Genomic DNA, 19,287 nt, shown 5'->3' with positions numbered 1-19,287 from the left:
GCAACCGTAGACCTTTGATTGCTCTCTTGCGAGAGAGCAGCTGAGGAATATCTTTGTTTAGCAAGTCTTACTTTATTTGTTTGGTGTGGTTGTGAGCAGCTGTAATTTAGGTGCTGCAATGCTAATCTAGAATCTTAAAGTGCGGGGCGCCTGTGTGAGGGAGAGCCAAAATCCACACTCATCTATGCATTGAGGAGGGAGGAATTACTTTGTGTTGCGTCTTTGCGGCTGTTATGATGTGAGATGGATCTCCTGGTGTGATTAATGTGCGTCTCAAGCAGTAAAAACCACTTGTATGCATCGTCTTTACAGTGCCACTGATTACTTTGCTTTAGCAACTTACCTTTAATTGCAAGATCGACCATCACACTATCCATGCACTCCATTACTGCATTGCAACGAGCTGCGCCCTGTGTTGGGTAATAGTACTGTACTGTTTGAACTTGAATGCCATTCCTTCAACTCAGTCTGCAGCGTATCATTTCCCTGTTTCGTAATTTATGTACTCCACGTTCATAGTTAACTAACTGGCCACAAAGCTGTCCCTGCACATCCTACGACAGCTTCCAGAGAGGTTTTTATGTGTAGAATGGTCACCTTCTTCTTTCTATTAGCCCGGTTTCACAACTTCCGTGATAATAACCATCTTATTCCTCACCTGTTTATGAGCGGAAGATCGTTTTTTCTCCTGTGTGGCAGGTGTAAGCTTGACCTCTACTTCCTGTGCTTTCTTTCCCCTTGTATACGTTTTTCTCGCATTGTTAGTAGCCCTTCTTGGGGGATGCTAATATATGTTTTATTGGGTTTCTCTTTTGATTAATTGTCAGAGATTTTTTAATGTTTGGAAGCAAAAGCATAACCAAATTAACGTCCAAATCTTGTCAAAACTCATTGCATAACATCCTCCTACTGTGAAGTTAAAGTTCTTGTCAAGTGCCCTTTTCCATTTGCTCCCCCTGTTTGTGTTATGAGCTCGGATCATGTTGGAAATGTTGTAGAAAATAGGCTCATCTGCAGTTTTGGGCATTACATAGGCAGTCATGATAATCTTTACCACTTTGGTATGTGCTCACTTTACTTTTTTAATCAGCCTCCAGTGGATTGAAACCTGATTCTGTGAAGGAATGGAGTTGCACAATGTGATTCCACCTGCTTTGTCACAATGGCAGATGAGCTAATTATGGCCATACTCTGATGTCTGCCTTTTCCCAGACTGACTGTCCCCATAGAAAAAAGATTGCCACATGTGCTAGTCAATTATGAAATGCTCGGCGTCTTTTCGGGATTCTTAGACTGATCAAGAGATCGCGCTGTGTTGTTGTGCCTAATTCCTCTCGCCAGAGCAGAATGATATCCCTATGTTACAATCATTTACATGGCAATGCATCGTTTAGATTTGACAACCGGTTGCTGTTGTGGACTATCTGTTTAAAGCTAATTTATTATAATATAATGAGAAACGCATGCATTATATAAACCGAAATATCATTCATTAATCCTGATGTCCAAACATGTCAATTTGACAGTCGTTTCAAAAACAAAGCACGTCATGGGATGCTCCAAGATGCAACACTACAAAAGTTGGGCTGAAAGAATATGGATGTAGAGGATTTAAAGTTGCAGCTTTTCAGAAAGGTGTTTAGTGTGAAAACTTAAAAAAAATAAGTAAAGCATTGCAGTAAAATTGACAATTAAAATGATGTCTAACAACGATACACTCTGAACATTTTTAGTCAAAATGGATTAATCTAACCGCCTTTCACACAGCAGAAATAAATGCAACAACAGCCAGTCAGTGCATGTCACTAATAAGTCTACATGTTCTGCATACCCAACCCTCCTGGATACAGTTCAGGAGAACAAGACGGACTGTAAACCACAGCCACACCCCCAGTAGTGATGGAAAAGTTTGAATCTTTGGCTCAGATCTTTGAATCTATCATTCAGCAAAAATGCACAAATCCTTTTTCAAGTAATTTTAGTTAATTTCAGCGAATATAATTACAGCTATGCAGTGTTTACAGGAAACTTAAATCAGTCCCCTCCCAAGTCTTCGGGTCCAAGTCGTTTGTTCTTTTGTCACGTTGACCGCTTTCCGATCAGTATCTTTTAGGGCTGCACTATAAATCAAATGCGATTGTCCATGTGCTTCTTGTCAGTAAAGCTGGTTCTGTGATCAGTAGTAAATGTCCATCACATGCTTTCAGTTAGAGCAGCAATTGTACTACCAGAGCTGTAGTTCACTGACAAGCTACGCAAAACCGTTAAAGATGATTTAATCGTGCAATTATGAAATCAGACTCGATCTGCTATTTATGAAAGCTGTTTTGCATAGCTTGTCAGTGAACTATGTATACGATACCACATTTAATAACATGTTCTTACTTCCAAACTCACTTCATAACGTCAGTTTGAGTGTTTAAAATAAAACCTTCTGTGAGATGATGTGGCTACTTATATTGGTGCTGCTGTGACACTCCTGTGCTTTCATTACAGAGGATGCCAGCTCCCGATCAGACTAGCGGGAGCTGATCCGGACAATCCGGACGGCTCGGACCCAGCCGAGGAGACGAGAGATGATCCAGAAAGAGTGTGCTGCCCATTAGGTCATCCTTTAGAGAAGAGGACAACACATACCGCTGTAGAAATGTGGCTAAAACTGCTTTATATGCACCCTGTTGGGCTACCCGGCACACTTTGGCCAGGTGAGAAAACAGTATTTCAGAAATAACAGGAGTCTGTAAAAGGGATGCAAGAAGTGCCCATTTAAACATACAGATTTTTGCAGTGTTTCATGGGCAAAATGTAATTTTCAGCTGGAGTGCCTGAAGCTGATTGCATCACAGAAATTCACGGACAAACGGATAGGATACCTGGGAGCCATGCTGCTCCTGGACGCGAGGGTTTTTGGAGCAGGACGTCCATCTATTAATGACGAACTGCATCAAGAAGTGAGTGAGCCGAGATGTAATCTTGTCTCAACACTCTCATGAATCAACATCTGCCTGTGGGATTGGTGGGGTTTTCATGTCACACTTGTAGGTGGAGAGTGTGAAGAGCAGGATGATTGGGAATCTGCTTCCTGGATGTGATGGCATTTTAAATTGCATTTTCTTTTTTTGTTCCATTTAGTGTCTCTCAAACTATCGTATTGCACATCTTCATTCATCAGTTCACATGTTCTTGTCATTATCTCAACAGTTTTTCTTGGGCCAACTCAGATTTTAACATCGAACATCAAGTGTGAACCCAACGTGATACCAAAACTATGACTAAAAATGTAAAATTTTGGTGTCTGGTTGGTTATTTTATATTTTTCCTGCTCTCACCAACCAATAATTCACTGCATAAAACACATTGTGATCAGAACAAAACCATGTTTTATGCATTTGGCAGATGCATGTTATCTGAAGTGACTTGCATTTGCATTCAGTGTATAACGTTTTTTATCAGTTTGTGCATTCCCTGGGAATTAAACCCAAGACCGTGGTGTTGCTACCACCATGTAGCATTCCTGTAGTTCAAACAGTAGAGCATGTAATTTCCTACTTTTGTTGAAATATTATGACTTTGGCCGCTTTGATGCTATCAATTCTAACTAAATTAATTTTAACCAAAATATCAGTGTTTGATTGGATTGGATGCTTTTGACAGCTTTTTTTCACATTTTTTCATGTCTGTCCTGACAGTGAAATTGTGTGTAATTTTGAAATTGTGTATCTATTAATATTATATAGATATATTATATATATATTGTATATGTAGATTATTATATATAATATGTATCTGTCGGTGTGTACACACACACACACACATTGCCTTAAATGATGTTATACTTTCTGTGCATCCTCTACATCTGATGTTTCTGTCTGCAGTGACTTGAACCACAGTACACAGTATGTGCAGGGACTGTCCTTGTGCACCCTGGGCTGCATGGGCTCATCCGAAAATGTGCCGTGACTTAGCTGGAGAGTGGAGAAAAGAAACTCCTCTCAAACATCAACTCCTATCTGAGGAAAAAGGTATTTCACCCCTTCCTTCCTGGCTGAACGTGGATTTCATGTTCAGTAGCATGTCGAGCTCTGAATGTGTGAACGGTTTTGACATGAGCTCTTCGCCCTCAGGCAGCTCTGTGTGCGGTTCACGTCATCCGCAAAGTCCCGGAGCTGATGGAGATGTTCCTGCCAGCAACAAAAAACCTGCTCAGCGAGAAAATCATGGTGAGAGCTGCTCTCTTTAACCTTTCCCATAGGTCTCATTTTATTGTCATTAAAAATGAATTAAAAGATGCATCTTTCCTGCGAAATAGTACGATTTTATATGTCTTAACAAATTGGGAAAAATTAGTGCATGTTAAATTAAAAATTTTATTTTTTGAAGATTGAAATCGGATTTGTTTGTTTTCTTTAATTGCAATATCACAATTAAGTGAACTTGGGAGTTTGATTTAAGGTGGAGGCTGCCAACTTCTAAAATGGGAAAATGGATTTTTTTTTTTCTAATCTAAGCTTCTAAATCGTTCTAAGCATTACATGTTTTCTTGGTAATATTGTTTTTGTTTAAATTGATTATGAATTAGTTTAAACTGTTAAAATGCAAAGTTGGCTCTCTCATGTAAAATGTGAATCCCTGATAAGCTTTAGCAAAATGTTACCTTTCTTTTTTTTTCATACAATCAGATCTTAGTCAGTCTTACACATTCAGCAGAAACAGGAGAATAATTGGTTTGTTGTTCATTTTCCTAATGTAAACAAACTCGCTCATGAGTGATTCATAATGAAATCTGATAAGGAAATCGATGTTGTGTTCTGTGTTTTGTGCAGGAGTTCTCCACACGTCTGTTGTTCTGCTCACTGAAATGTGTGAGCGAAGTCCTGACATGCTCTCTCACTTCAGGAAGGTACGTAGCCAAGCGTTCATGCCTTGACCTTCAGCAGTCACCTCTAAAAACTGTTTGTGCACCACATCAGCCACTCTGAGACAAAAGCAAACTCTTTTATCTGCAGCTGATAGCATTGACGTTGACTACTGAAATGAGACTGTAGTCCTTACTGAAATCTGGATGCTTGTCCTGGATTTAGCTGCAGGTGTGTTTATCTCACTGGGAGATGAATACAGGTTCTTCCTCTCTGTATATCTGCTTCTCCTCTTCCCACCCCCCCTGATCTACTGTGCCAGCACGCCCACCTCTCATGTTCATAACCGTAGCATTATGTTAAGCTCTTCTCTGAAAGTGACTTTTTTACCAATTCCCCCCCTAACATCTACTTCATATTTTTTTCTGTCATTTGTCTTTGTTACAATTCCTGCATTGTGTTAGAATGAGAAGGTAAGAGGACATTCTGGTTTCCATAGCTGGTGCATGCTTAAAGAAAACAAAAACAAAAAGTCTCATCATCATGATGGTCACTGTAGTTGTAGTCAAATTTTTGGTTTTGATGTACTGTTTGTTTTTTTTGTGTGCAGTTGTTGTCATTTAAGTGTTTTGTTTTGTTTTTTTCAGGATTATGTAGACGTCATACATTTTCACTTGTCCTGCATTTTCCTTTAGATTAATTTCTCTTTCATACGGTCACTATTGGGTTGTGGTTTTTCCAATATGTACATTAAAGTGGGGGCGCATATGAAATGGAGACTTTTGCCAAATTAATAAGGATCATGTTAATACACAGAAAAAGTACCAAATAATTACAATAAACACTGACATGCTCTCCATGTCTTAATGTGTAGTTAAAACCAATCTATTGGAAGATGATCAACTCAGGGTGCCTATACGTGTGTTTACACTTACTGACCCTTTTTATGTGCTGTCCTGTTTTAAACTCTCCATGACCCTGCTGTAACCTTGCTGATATTCTTCATTCTTCTCCCACTGGTTATTTTCTAGCTGGAATTCCACAACTTGTACGAATCCTGAAGAACCTGATCATGTCAGGCTACTCCCCTGAGCACGATGTGTCTGGCATCAGTGACCCTTTCCTGCAGGTAAAGGACACATCATCTCCTGTCAGTGTTGCTCGATTTAAAAGTGACTTTGGCTGTTCTGTTCTGCTATTAAATTAGACAAGCCCCCTTTTTCTGAAACCAGGACTGCAAAGATAATGTTTAGTCCATTAGTAGGTTTGCAATGGTAGCAAAATTGCACTCTTCCCCTGACAAACTCAAAATTGCTCTGCGCTTTACTTAAATGATTCATCTCACCATGCCCTCAACTTCCTGCTTCCCTTATATGGACTGCTAACTATGAAATCATGCAAAATGAGTGACAGGTAGAAAGTGTCTTTTATTTATTTTTTATTTTTTGATTGGCTAAACCCCCTTTTACCACACTTATGGTTGTCACAAGGGCGCGTTTCCATTACAGATTTGCGCTAAACGAAAGAATAGTCATGACTTTTTCATACACCATGTGGACCTGTAAATGCGAAAAACAAAACAAAAAAAAAAAAAACGTTTCAATTGCAGTTTTTTGCAAATTATTCCTTTTTTTCGCATCGCCTGAAAAACTATCTTATGCGAGCGTAAAAACTTTTCTACGATATATGGGTGTGTTTGCGAAATTGCCATTTTTCAATTCACAATTTCAGTTTGCGCATTTGACGGGTAATGGAAAACGCGCCTACAGAGACATTTTAGGACACCATTTTTCAGTGATATGTCATGTAATAGGGATTCTATAAAATGGTGCCATTCCCTAAAATAAACAGAGTGTCTAGTTACACTAAGTACAAATAGATGGTAAAACGTGTGTCGCACTCATTGGCTGCATTTACACTGACAGGTCTTGATGCCCAAATCCGATTTACTGACTATATCCGATTTTTTTTTTGACGGACCCGCTTACATCATCTTTTAAAAGTGACCCGTATCCGATTTTGCATTTACACTATACACTGCTGAAACTACCAAAACGTAGGACGTTCTGACCCGCGGAAAAGGAAGTAAAACAGCACGAAATACATGGATGCAGATGCAAATAAAATTATACAGTGTTTTGCTTTCCACAATATTTTGAAAAGTCAACAAAAAAAAGATCAGCAAAACATTGGTCCACGTACGGCGGAGAAAAAAAGAGGACTTAAATGACATGAAACTCCGCATTGCTCCACTGTGTGTATCCTTCATCCTCCATTGCGCCTATAATAAGTCATGTGATCTCAGTTGGTGGTGTCCACCTGTGTTGACGTCACTTTTTTTAATGATGTACAACTCGCATTTACTGGGGAATATCCGATTTTTCTTGCTTACATGGCAACACGCAAATGCACGTATCCGATTCATATCCGATTTATTACCAAATATGAATGAGGCCTGAATCGATCTGAGAAAATCGGAATCCATGCGTTTTTTTCCTGCTTACACGTTCACCGGTCATATCCTATCTGTGCCACATGAGAGGAAAAAATTGGGTCACTTGAACCATGCAGTGTAAATGGGGCCATTTTTGGTGACCTTTTTTTCACCCTTTTCATCACATCACAAAATCATTTATCTTCAATGAAAATGAAGGAAGTAATCAAGTTAAAAAAGCATCGGGTAGGTGTAGGGAGGGCTTTATTGTCCCAATAAGGTGGCATCCATTTAATAATTTGAATTAAAATTTAAAAATAACACTCAAGTACTATTGCATACTGTTTAAAAATTGTACTACACATACTGAGGGTGCAGTAATTGCCCACTATTTGCAATAAAGTAGTATAAAACAGCAGAAAATCCTTGCTATTTTTAACAGTGTAATAGAATCTCTAAAATATTTGCACTTAGTGTAAATTGGCATCTATCGCTATCTACACTTAGTGCAAATAGCTGCTGCTAAAATAAAATCTCTTAGCATTTTGAATGTTGCAGTCGATTGTGATTCGATTCTGTAATGTACCCTCATGTCCCATTGTTGGTCAGTTGCAAGAAATTGATTTTTAGAGTGGTCCTTAAGTTTGCAATCCATTTTTTTCCCCCTAATGAGGTGATACCTATTCTTTATAGCTTAAAGCAATCTGATGAGCTCCTCTGGGTCCACACTGTGTCCTCTTGGCATTTTTAAGGTGCGGATATTGATGCTACTGAGAATTCTGTGAAAAGGGTGATGATGATTCTAGGGAAGCTATGAATGACATTCTCGCACAGGTGAGCAGTCCTGATTATATCCACTTCATAACCACACAACGTTTTCTTTCTACCTTCTAAGATTTCCCATCAAATTCTTTTAATAGGTTGCAACAAAATACAGAGACAAGTAAAAATGTAGGCAATGCTATCCTCTACGAAACGGTTCTTTCTTACGATTATGGACATCAAATCAGAGACGTGGACTTCGGGAAGTGAGTGTTGGGTTTAGATTGAGCAGTGCTGTGTGAGTGGTTCATGTCAATTTCATAACGTTTATGAGGTGTCTGCAGGAAGTGGTTGAAAAAATGCTGTTGTTTATATTATTACAGGTTTTAGCGATTACCATTTTGGGACGTTTTCTTCTCAACAATGACAAAAAACATCAGGTATGTGACGTTCAGGCTTGGTTCTTAAAGTGACCAGAGCGGAAAGCAGTTTTAATGCTTTTCAGTGATGAAGACTTTGAGTGATCCATCGACTGAGGTATTACAAATGATGATCTCATTGTTTCTGACATCAGCTTACTGTGGACTCGAAGTCGCTTATTAGACTTGATTGTCAAAATGATAGGACTTTGACATTATTACTTCTCCCTGAATCAGATATGTGGCATTGACCCTCTCTACTGAAGACTGTGCAGACAGACCACAATGCTGTGCAGAGACATCGAAGCACTATCGTGGACTGCTTGAAAGACCTTGATGTGTCCATTAAAAGGTAATTTATTTGCATGGATTTATATTATCACGTACAGCATAAGAGGCTGAGTCCCACTGATTACACTTGTCCTTTTCACAGGAGTGCGATGGAGCTGAGCTTTGCCCTGGTTAACGGCAACAACATCCGGGGCATGATGAAAGAGCTTCTGTATTCCTGGACTCTGTGACCCTGACTTCAAAGCGGACTGCGCATCAGGTATCTTCCTGGCTGCTGAGAAGTAAGGCTGTTTATTGTGAAATCTGCAAAGTCTGTTGCGCAGAAACTCGTGAGGGGATCATCACCAACGATTTCCATATTGAGCGGACTGCTGCTGGAGGTCACACCAGTCGTGTTTGACGTCCTTTGCAGCCCTTTTGAACCACGCAGTCTGTTATTAGAGTTTTTAAAATGGTGTAAAAGCCTAGTTAAGTGAAATCCGATCAAAATTCAATAAGCAAGCCCCTTGAAAAAAAAAGAGCTGTTTTTCAAGTGAGCTGTAGAGCAACAATTTTTTGACGGCTGTGTGATGATAAAAATGAGTGATCCATCGGCAGAAGATCCGCGTCTGTTGACACTTTTTATTCTGACAGCACTAAAAGGGATTTGGTTAGGAGTGTGTTCAAAGAGATTTACCTTGGTTTGATGCTTTTCTGCCTTGGTGACTTGGTTGTATATTTTGCAAGCTTTAAAACTGCTGTTTTGCACATATATATAACACTTGTTTGTTGCAGGTAATGCACCCTCCAAAGAGATTGGCACATAGGAAACGTTATGATGAGGGTTTTGACAACGGTGTAAATGTCCTCTCTCTCAGTGTTTCTTACGATAAATCTGCTTTTCTCCTACCATTAAACTAGATCACATTCATGATCATTTGAGTTTATCATTTGATGTAAAATTGAAAGACACTTCGGAATCGACAAAGTTTGGAAGGATGTTTGCTGATGAACTCTGATATATTATTATTGAGTGTAGACTGTAAAGGAATGAAAGCTATTATCTCCAGATTTATCAGCATTGTCTTAATCTTGATCTTGGTGATGTGTGTTTTGAGTTCTGGTATGTCATTTAATGCCCTTGTGGCCACCAGCCAGGGATCTGCAGACATCTTTTTTTTTTTTTTGGCCAGGGATCTGCAGACATCTTTCAGTTGTTGCATTTCTACTATCTGACGCCAAAGAATGACATAACCTGCCCACAATTAAGAAAGTCTTTAGGACATGTTAACATTCACAGTAATTTAATTCAATATAGTTTTGCAGTAGTCTTTCCAGATTGAGTCCCAGTTATTTGTTGCAGACATTCTTGTCCTCTGGCTTGAAGTTAGAAGCGTTTTAAGAGTTGTTTAGGCCAGGAGCCATGTTTTTTGTGGTTGAAATGAACAAAACGACTCTCTTTTGGTGGCAGGGCGGTTTAAAATGCCGTTCTGATGTACCTGTAACTTGTTTGTATGTGCTTTTATAGGCAGGGGAGTTCATGTCCGGGATGACTCTGTGCCGCAACTCTCTTCCAGCTCATTACAAAATTAGTGTAGAGATGCATGCCTACACTGTAACAGAGGGGGGGGGGGGGGGGGGGGGACTCTACAACGCCCTCCTGGATGACATCGCTCAGGTTAGGATAAGCTTAACCACTGTTTTTCTTTTTTTTTCTTCACTGGACTTCAAACTTGCACCCCCAAAAGTGCGAAAAACTTGTCATCTGTTAGATTCAGCAAGAAATGAATCTGCCCAAAACTGAAAATTCTTTCTCATGTTTTTTCAAAACCATGTGACAGATTTGTCTTCCTTCAAATGCAATGTTCATCGCGGCTCTTTTCCATTCACTGTATTGAAGTAAAATGGTGACAGATGCTGAGCTCCAATAATATAATGCCATAGAACTGTTAGGAACAACTTTCATGCAACTTGCGAGTGTATTCTCAACTCATAAAATTGCTCTTTGTGTGAGCAAACAGAGTGAAAATGTATACCATACTTTGAACCCTGAATGCATCATTCCCCATTCACGCATTGTTTTGGCATGACATTTGGATGATTAAATGTCAACAGAAGTCATGTCTGTGTGAACTAAGTCTAACTTAATTTACAGCACACCTCTAGTACACAGGTGGCATCCTGGCTTGCATAGGAGAGTATGGAGACCTGTTGGTCTCAGGCCAGTGTGAGGAGGAGGAACCATTTCAGGTAGACTGCCCTGTATGCCCTGTCGACGAGCGACTCATACACAATTATTTGGAGGCAGAACAATTGTATTCGATTTCATGTCACAGGTTAGTGAAGATGCAATGTCCTGGATGTTTTAGAAGGTCTTTCTCAGTTTCTAACATACTTGTCCACCCCCCTGTAACGATAGCTTATTCCCTGACTGCTATCATGAAGCTGTCCACCCGCTTCAGCAGCGTTGAAGTAAGCAAACCTGTTCTGAGTCACTTTTGATACAGCATGAGGATGTTATTTTCTGGAAATGATTTTATGCCCCCAAATGGATGAGGTCCTGATTTCCATTTATTTTTCATTTGCTCTGCAGTCGAATCAAAAAAGTGGTGTGTCTATATACGGCAGCAGCATAGATGTGGAGCTGCAGCAGAGAGCTGTGGAATATAACGCACTTTTCAAAAAATGTATGGATCACATGAGGTAAGCAGCTGCACCTACTGTTCCAGACTCATTGTTTGTCACACTTAATTTTAACCCCCCCCCCTACACCCCCCCCCCAGCTTCAGTTTGTTAACCCTCATCTTTGTTCCTCTTTCCCATGAAGACCCTGCATATAACTAGAGCACGATCATGCCTATTAGATGGAGAAAACAGCCACCCCCCCCCACTAACGGCCCAAACAATAGCTGCCCAGACCAATGGAGAAACAGATTCACCAATCCTGAACACAAAGCATCTGCCCAGCATCACTCACCAGCCAGTCAGGTGGGTTTCTGTAGAGCATGGTTTCCTCAAAGCCAACACAGGGCATATAAGGTGTTTTTTTTACAATAATCTGACTGTGGTGTTCAGCCACTAAAATGTGTGTTTTCCTCCCAAACATTATGCAAAACAAAAACAGGATGTCAAAAATCCAGTATACATGACCACCTCATTACTTTGGTAGAAGGTACATTGCATTTTATACTGCATACCTAAAAAGCACACCCAATCTACAGTTGAATATGTACTACTTTTGTTATATTTTACACTTTGGCAATGTGAAGTGGCGGTTTAGTTTGAGCGCTCTGGCTAATGGATCTGATGAGTTGAATCAGGTGTACTAGATAAGGGAGACGTCCAAAAAAATTGCATGGCATAGCCACATAGTGGGGTGTTTGGAAATGGATTGAGAACCTCTGTGATAGAGTAAAAAAAAAATATCTCCGGTTTGGTTGAGCAGATAAAGAGGGATATTTAGCTGTGGTGAAATATTTACTACTAATGTAATGTTCTGGTGTTTCCTGTTTTACAGTGCAAGAAAAAATGATTTATTAATCGACCTACTTGGAGGTAATGATGTGGTACCTGTTATCCAAAACAACTGTTCCCACAAAGCCGCGTCAGCTGGAGGAGAATCTGCTGGATCTGCTGGTAGACCGCTTTCTCTGACCAGGTGAGCCTGCTGCACACTTCTTTGCCGTCTCCTGCAGCAAATTCACATCTGTAGCAAAAAACAGGATTTTACAGTAGTTAAGTTTCACTTAAATAAACATTTATTATATATGATTGATTGCTCAGTCAGATGAAAGCAGTGCAGGTAAACACCTCAATCGTTCTGGAATGAGCTCGATCTGAAGAATTGATGATCAACTGGAAAAAAACAAAGAAGCATGTAAATGCTTGGATCAGACTATTTTCTGAGTCGATTCAAATATCCCTTACGTACTTACACTGTGCCACGATGCATTTGTTTACCTGTTTTGTCATACGGATTGCTTAAGTTTTGTTCGGAATACATGTAATGCACATGCAAACAAAACACAACGTGAAAAGGCAGAATGCGCATTGTTTAGGGTCAATCTTAAAGTCGAAAAAGAATTTTTCAGAACTCTTGAAATCAAGATTATTGGATTTCATTTCACAAATCAGATGCAAGGAGATGAACCATAGTCTACTGTTGTGGAGAGTAGTTCTCACCGAAAAATACAAAAATAATGTTATTTACATGCATTCTCAGCGGTTGTACGGCAAATACCAACACGGGTCAAGAATTGACGTCCTTTCGTGAGTAATTTAACATTTTTGGGTTGAAAGCCCGGCTTCATGTACCAGCTGGTGATCTCTCCACTCCTTAGGCTGGTCCAGAGACATCTTCCGAGCCCACTGACTCCCTCTGTGCCCAATGTCCCAGCCCCCTTTCCTTTTAGGACGGGTCTCTCCTCGGCAGCACCATCTTCAATTGACATTGCAGCGGGAGTGACGCTGTGCAAATAGTTTATTCATCACTAGTGGATTAATGAAAAATAGTGACGGTGCAAATTATCACATATCTGTTTCGGTCCTTGCAAGGACATTCCGCCAAATGACGGCGTTTACACACAAACATGGTCATTAGAAAAATCGAGATTCACATTTTGAGCGGTCCAAGACCCAGTCCACAATATTGGCAGTTATCACCATCCACGCCACAACTCCACACGAGGCTGACATGACTGAGTTTGTACGTTCCAGGATGCAGTTACCAAAGGTTTGTGTCTTTTCCCTCTAGTAGTTCTGTTACTGAGAACCCTAGTTAGTTAACCTGGCCTAATCATAGGTCAAATGCAAGTTTTTTTTATTTTTTTTTTTCCTTTACTCATCACTATAAATGCCACATTGTTTTGGTTTTGTTTTTTTTTTTAAGGAAGGACTGAATTTAGGGAACTGGTTAACACCTTTCGGTTAACATTAAGTCCACAGAGTATTTCTGCATGTTTAATACAGTATATTAGGATCAATGTACATTGAGCACTTGGCTTTTCCACATGTTCTCTGTTTTGGATTACACTGTAAAATGAACACTGTTTGCCCATTTACACAATTTTACATTTAAATTTAGTCATTTAGCAGACGCTTCTTATCCAAAGTGACTTACAAAGAATGAGGACCAATGGAAGCAATCAAAATCAACAAAGAAAAACAATGATATAAAGTTGACTATACAAGTCTGTTTTTTTTTTTTTTTGGTGACCTGCAGATGTAAATGAATAAGTCTGTTTTTGTGGAAAATATGTTCTAAAAACCACGAATATGTTGCTTAATCTGGTTATGGACAGTCACACAGAGTTTTCCCAATGCATCCTTAAAGTCTTAAGTCACACTGAGAAGGTCACAAAATCTCTAAAATATCTAAAATGGTCTACAAAAGTCTTAAAAGTGTCATTTTAAGAGGTCTTAAATTTGCGGGGCTAGAAACACAAGGAATGTGATAGTCATAATTTATTATTAAACTTGAAAAGGTTATGATTTCATTAAAAATAAAAATGACGTGCTTGCTGTTCAAGTCAAAATGGCATGTTGTAGAACGGTTCGCGAAGAAAAGCATTTTTATATCTCATCTTTTTGAAGAACGTAGCAGCTGTAGAGGCAATAAAGCACTAAGGCACGTTTCGCAAACAAACAAGTCTACTCAGTGAGTCCCTCGTGTGTATTTCAGGCCTGTTTATACTTAAAAGTTTCCACATTATGCATTAAATCTTTTTTTCTTTTTTTTTTTTCTGGGTAGTACTGGACATGCTTTGCGTTACCAAAAAATTGTATCTGAGCATTTAATTCAATGTAAGCTTTCATGGTTTCTTCTCTCTTCTTTCCCCGTCACAGAGGGAAGAAGAAGGAGCTAATCACAATGCTAGAGACACAAGTTAGTATATTGATTTTTACCCAGTCTTTTAATTGCTTTATTTCAAACACATTATGTATAAGAGAAATCAATATTGACATCTATAATTCATGTTGTTGTGGTACATAGTACATGAACCAGTTTAAATGTATGTGTATCTTGAATAAAACATATCTTGAGTCTTTTTAAATGCCGTTGAATTGTGACACAGCTGTTTAATCAAGACAAGGAAACTGGAGATATAATTTATTTTGAAGATTGTATGGGTTGTTCTGTATCGATATACAGTATTAATGGTATTTGTGCAGGTCTTGAAAAGTCTTTGGTTGATTTTTAAAAACTCTGCAATCAGGTTATTGAATTAATGTGATGCCATACACAATCAGGAATATGAACAAATTGCTATTAATTTTGGAATTTTCATGTGCATGCGAACACGATTATGGCTATAATTTTCTGCTCCAGTCAAATGCTTAATGGTTTGTTTGTGTTTTTAGACAACCATTCTGCAGGACTTCTGTCCCCACAGTAATGTAGTCCCAGCACTCAACACAGGAAGCGTCACACAGGTCATCCATGGTTTCTCAAACCACAGAAGGTAAGGATGTTACTGTGAGCCCAGGCCACCCTCGGCTTCCTATCGCAGTAGATCTTCAGAGATCAGTCCATTCCCCATGAAACCCCTTCAGAAGTCTGGATGACAATCAGAGCAAGGACAGTGGTTTCAGCATAGAGGAAGCTCACTGGTCACTTCCGGAAAAGCCAAAACCTGAGAACATTGCTGGCAAACGCCTTCCTCTGATTGTCCAACAATAATTTCAATGACGTTTATTACAGAAAATCAACTGAAAAAATCAAAACAACTAATGAGATGCAAGCCTGTATAGTTTCAAATCAAATATTGTGAAGACCATCAGAAGCTGATTAGGGTGGTTTTGCTCTAAAGTTGAAGCTTGTCACATGGCTGCACGATTAATCGAAACGCAACCGGAATTGCATTATGGCTTAGTGCAAATAGTTGCAAATGCTTGATTTTAAGTAGATGTGTATATATGTGTATAATAATAATAGTAGAATATACTAGTAATTATTAATAATATTAATACTTTAAATGTTTATAATTATTATTATTATATGGATTTACATGTAATAACATTTTTTGCCCAATTGTGCCGCCCTCACAAACACGCCCAGCAGTTTTAAATCATAATGCTTATCAGAAAATCTCAAATGAGGTTTTCTACCCAATGCGCCAGCTCTAGGTTTGTCACGCATTAATCTTACATTACAGCAATTAAGGACTCAAATTTATGGATAACCTCATAATGAGTTTTTAAGAATTGCAAATTTCTCATTAACATGCGCCTGACTTCCTCTTTTATACGCACCAGTTTCGAATGCGGATCAAGCTGACATACCCTCACAAAGGCTCTCCTGTAGCAAGGACCTGTCCGAGGTCAAACAATTTCCCCCTCAGTCCTGGCAGTGGATTTGCTGCGTAACCCCTCTGAATCTTAAAGGACCCCCAGCAAGGGAACTCATGGGAAAGATGTCCCTCCCCATTCCCAAATGATCCCCGGTTACATCACCACAGACCGCTGCCCTGGGGGTTGCATGGCGGAAGCAGAGGAATCTTCCTGACACAGTCAAGAGTTGATGGTATGAAAGACTGATGATGATGATGATGATGTGAAGACAATTACAGCGGCAGTGATGAAGAAAAAATCACATCTCTCAATACATATCTTTTCATTTCTTTCTTTGCCCGTCTGTCTTTCTCTCTGCTTTGGGGTTGGTGCAGAATGTCCATACTCACACTTGCACTTAGTGTTGTGCACTCTACACTTAATCTGTCCCTGTAGTGCACTCCCACACTTCTGATTCACCCTGCCACCCAGGGCCCTCACATGGGCAAACATCACTCGTGGACACGTATACGAAAGATGCTGCTTGTCTGTTTTGTTTGATTTTTTTTCATGTTTTTAAATGGGTTTGGTGTATTTTAAGAAAAAACAAACAAAAAAAAAAACATACTGAATTAATTGCAAAAAGTCTGAACATCTGCACCTTAACCATTTTCAGAATCAAGAGGAAAATGGGTTGTGATGATTGGCGCTTTAAATTATCGTTGTACATGACACTTCTTAAATTTTCGTGTAATGTTGATCTAAATGCCTGTACATAAAGTATATTCAGATGAACGCTCCGGATGCACGCTATGTTGTGGCTGCACCGTATTTCACATGAAAGCGTTTGCAGCTCATTGTCTGTCAGCATTAATGTGCACACTGTCGGATCGGTCAAGACAAGTGCTTGACTTGCATCACATGAATTGGCAAGTTCATACCTTGATTCTTGATTTCCTGTTTTCTAAGCAGGGCAGCGTCCTTAAATGTCCATGACAATGAAACCTGAAGGTGGAGGTGACTGAAGGAGAGGGCTGTTGCTCGTTACTGTTTACCCAGTTTTACATCACCCAATAGTTTTGCATCGTCAAAGGCTGTACACTTTTCCCAAAACTCTTAATTTGGCATATAGTTGTTTTTGTTTGCCTCTACTTAATCACAGATGGTGTGTTCTTGTATTGTTTTTTTTTTTTTATTAATCTTCAAATACATTTATATAGATTGAAAAATAGCCTACACTTAAAGAAGTTTTTGATTCTTAGCGCCAATCCTTAAGGAATTGAAATCTAATAAAAATGTAAAGTAGTTTGAAGAACGTGATCTTAAAACTCAAAATTGATTCTCACTAAATAACCACAACTAGAGGCCCAGCGATGTAGAATGAGGTGTATGGTCAGCGTAGATGCTGTAAATATAGACTTAATATAAGCTCCTTCATGAATGTAGTTATATGCACTGAAGGACTGTTTTTCTTTTGTGTGACCGTTCTGCAGTCATTTTAACGTACAGAAATATTGCCTGATTTAAAGCAATAGTGCCTTTGTCATAACTAGTTGAAAAGAAAACCCTCGTAAGAGTGTTTTTATTCAAATACAGGAAGGGCAAGAACATGATGTCTGATGATTAGAGGACCTTTTTGTTTTGCTGTCATTTCCTCGAGTTCTCGTTCATGCTGTGCGTCTGAAGTCGGTGTTCCGCGTGCGGTAGTGTCCTTCTGCCAGCTTCCAAAAGGGCAGTTCGCAACATTAACCTGAATATACCCTCACATGTCTTTCCTTGTTTTGGTCCCTTTGTCGAGATCGGAGAAGCACACTCACTGACTGTTTCAATTCAATCATCGGAAAATCGACGAATCATCGAATCATCGCTGCTTCTTCGTATTTCGCCAGTCTTCTTTGCCCCCCCGTAATTTACAAGTCGCTATGTGCCACACTAAAGTCTGGTGAACCAAATCAAGAGACTGTTCCTTAGGGCTTGGGAAATATTGTTAAGCGATCTTATGTATATGGAAGAAAAAAAAAAAAGACTTCCATTCTATTAGCCCCTCTTTGTGTTTTGTGTTGCGAAATTCTTGTTCGATTTCCTTTGGGCTTTTTCTGTATACATACCGAGGGCCATTTTAAAAAGAAAGGGATGCATTCAGCTGTTTTCTTTTCATCCCTCTATATCTTAAGAGAATCAACGGAGTTTTCTAAGACTTCCCTTCCAGTGCTGCACAGGTGTATGGAATGTACTCGAAGTGCTTGAAGAGCTTGCCCTCGCATTAAAGGAGTCCTTCATCACATCCCTATTGCTCACTTATCTTTTACAACTTACCTGGACCCTGTTTGAATTGTTTGTTGAAAGAAAATGTACCTATGTGACTGCCATGTATATTGTATATAATTGTCAAAAACGCATCCAAACGAATCAAAATCAAATAACAACCAAAACCCCGTTTGAAGACCCTGTGAACGGCTCAGCTTAGGGGTGGTGATGTGCACCATGGATCCACATTGAGGTTTGCTTTGGAGGGTTTAAACTAGTATTGTGGTGGATCGCGACGAGACTAGTCATAATGTACTACTTGAAAGACATGAAATGCTGCGTAATGGATTGATCGATTCTCTTATATCTTCTGTTCTATCCTCACCTTTTACAATTATGGTGGGCCTCCTGCAAGCTGATTTTTTCCCTTCATCTCATGTACTCCTATTATACATAATAAGCAATTAAAGCTACCCAACAAAAAATTCTGTCATTTACTCGCCCATCATGTCGTCCAACCTGTTCAATGACTTTATTCTGCTATAACAAAAAGAAGATATTTGAAGAATGTGTGGGACAGTTTTTGTCCATATCAAGACAAGACTAGACTCCATTGATTTTTATTATATGGGAGACATTTTTCAATTTGAACATCTTTTGTGCTACAGGTTGGAATAACCTGAAACCGTCTTCAGACCTTCTTTATCAGTAACCATTGCTATATGAGGGAAAGCTTAAAAACAAAGTTTAAAATTACAAGTTGTTCCTATAAACCACTCAATGCATTTTAGGCTCATGCATATTCCCAACTTTTTTTTTTTTTTTTTTTGAGGCACGTGGCTGTTCAAAATCAACTTTCTGAATCTGCTGCTTCTTACACTAAGATGTTTGCTCACTGAGAGGCGGAAACAGCCATCTGTGAACTTGCCACTCTCCCAAAGATTTCTCACCCCGAAATGATTTTTTTTTCACCCCATGTAAAAAAGCAATGAAAAATTGTCATTTCTTACTCTTTATTAAACTTCCTAAA

General features: G+C 39.2%; 1 pseudogene; it reads left to right on the top strand.

Moving 5' to 3' along the window:
• The first annotated feature begins 1,040 nt into the window (after window positions 1–1,040).
• Window positions 1,041–15,420, top strand: LOC122143269 (annotated as a pseudogene).
• Window positions 15,421–19,287: the final 3,867 nt, after the last annotated feature.

This window comes from Cyprinus carpio, unplaced genomic scaffold (genome assembly GCF_018340385.1).
Source record: "Cyprinus carpio isolate SPL01 unplaced genomic scaffold, ASM1834038v1 S000001072, whole genome shotgun sequence".
NCBI classification, from domain to species: Eukaryota; Metazoa; Chordata; class Actinopteri; order Cypriniformes; family Cyprinidae; genus Cyprinus; species Cyprinus carpio.
The sequence above is the reverse complement of the archived record's forward strand: the minus strand, read 5'-3'. Positions and strand labels throughout refer to the sequence as shown.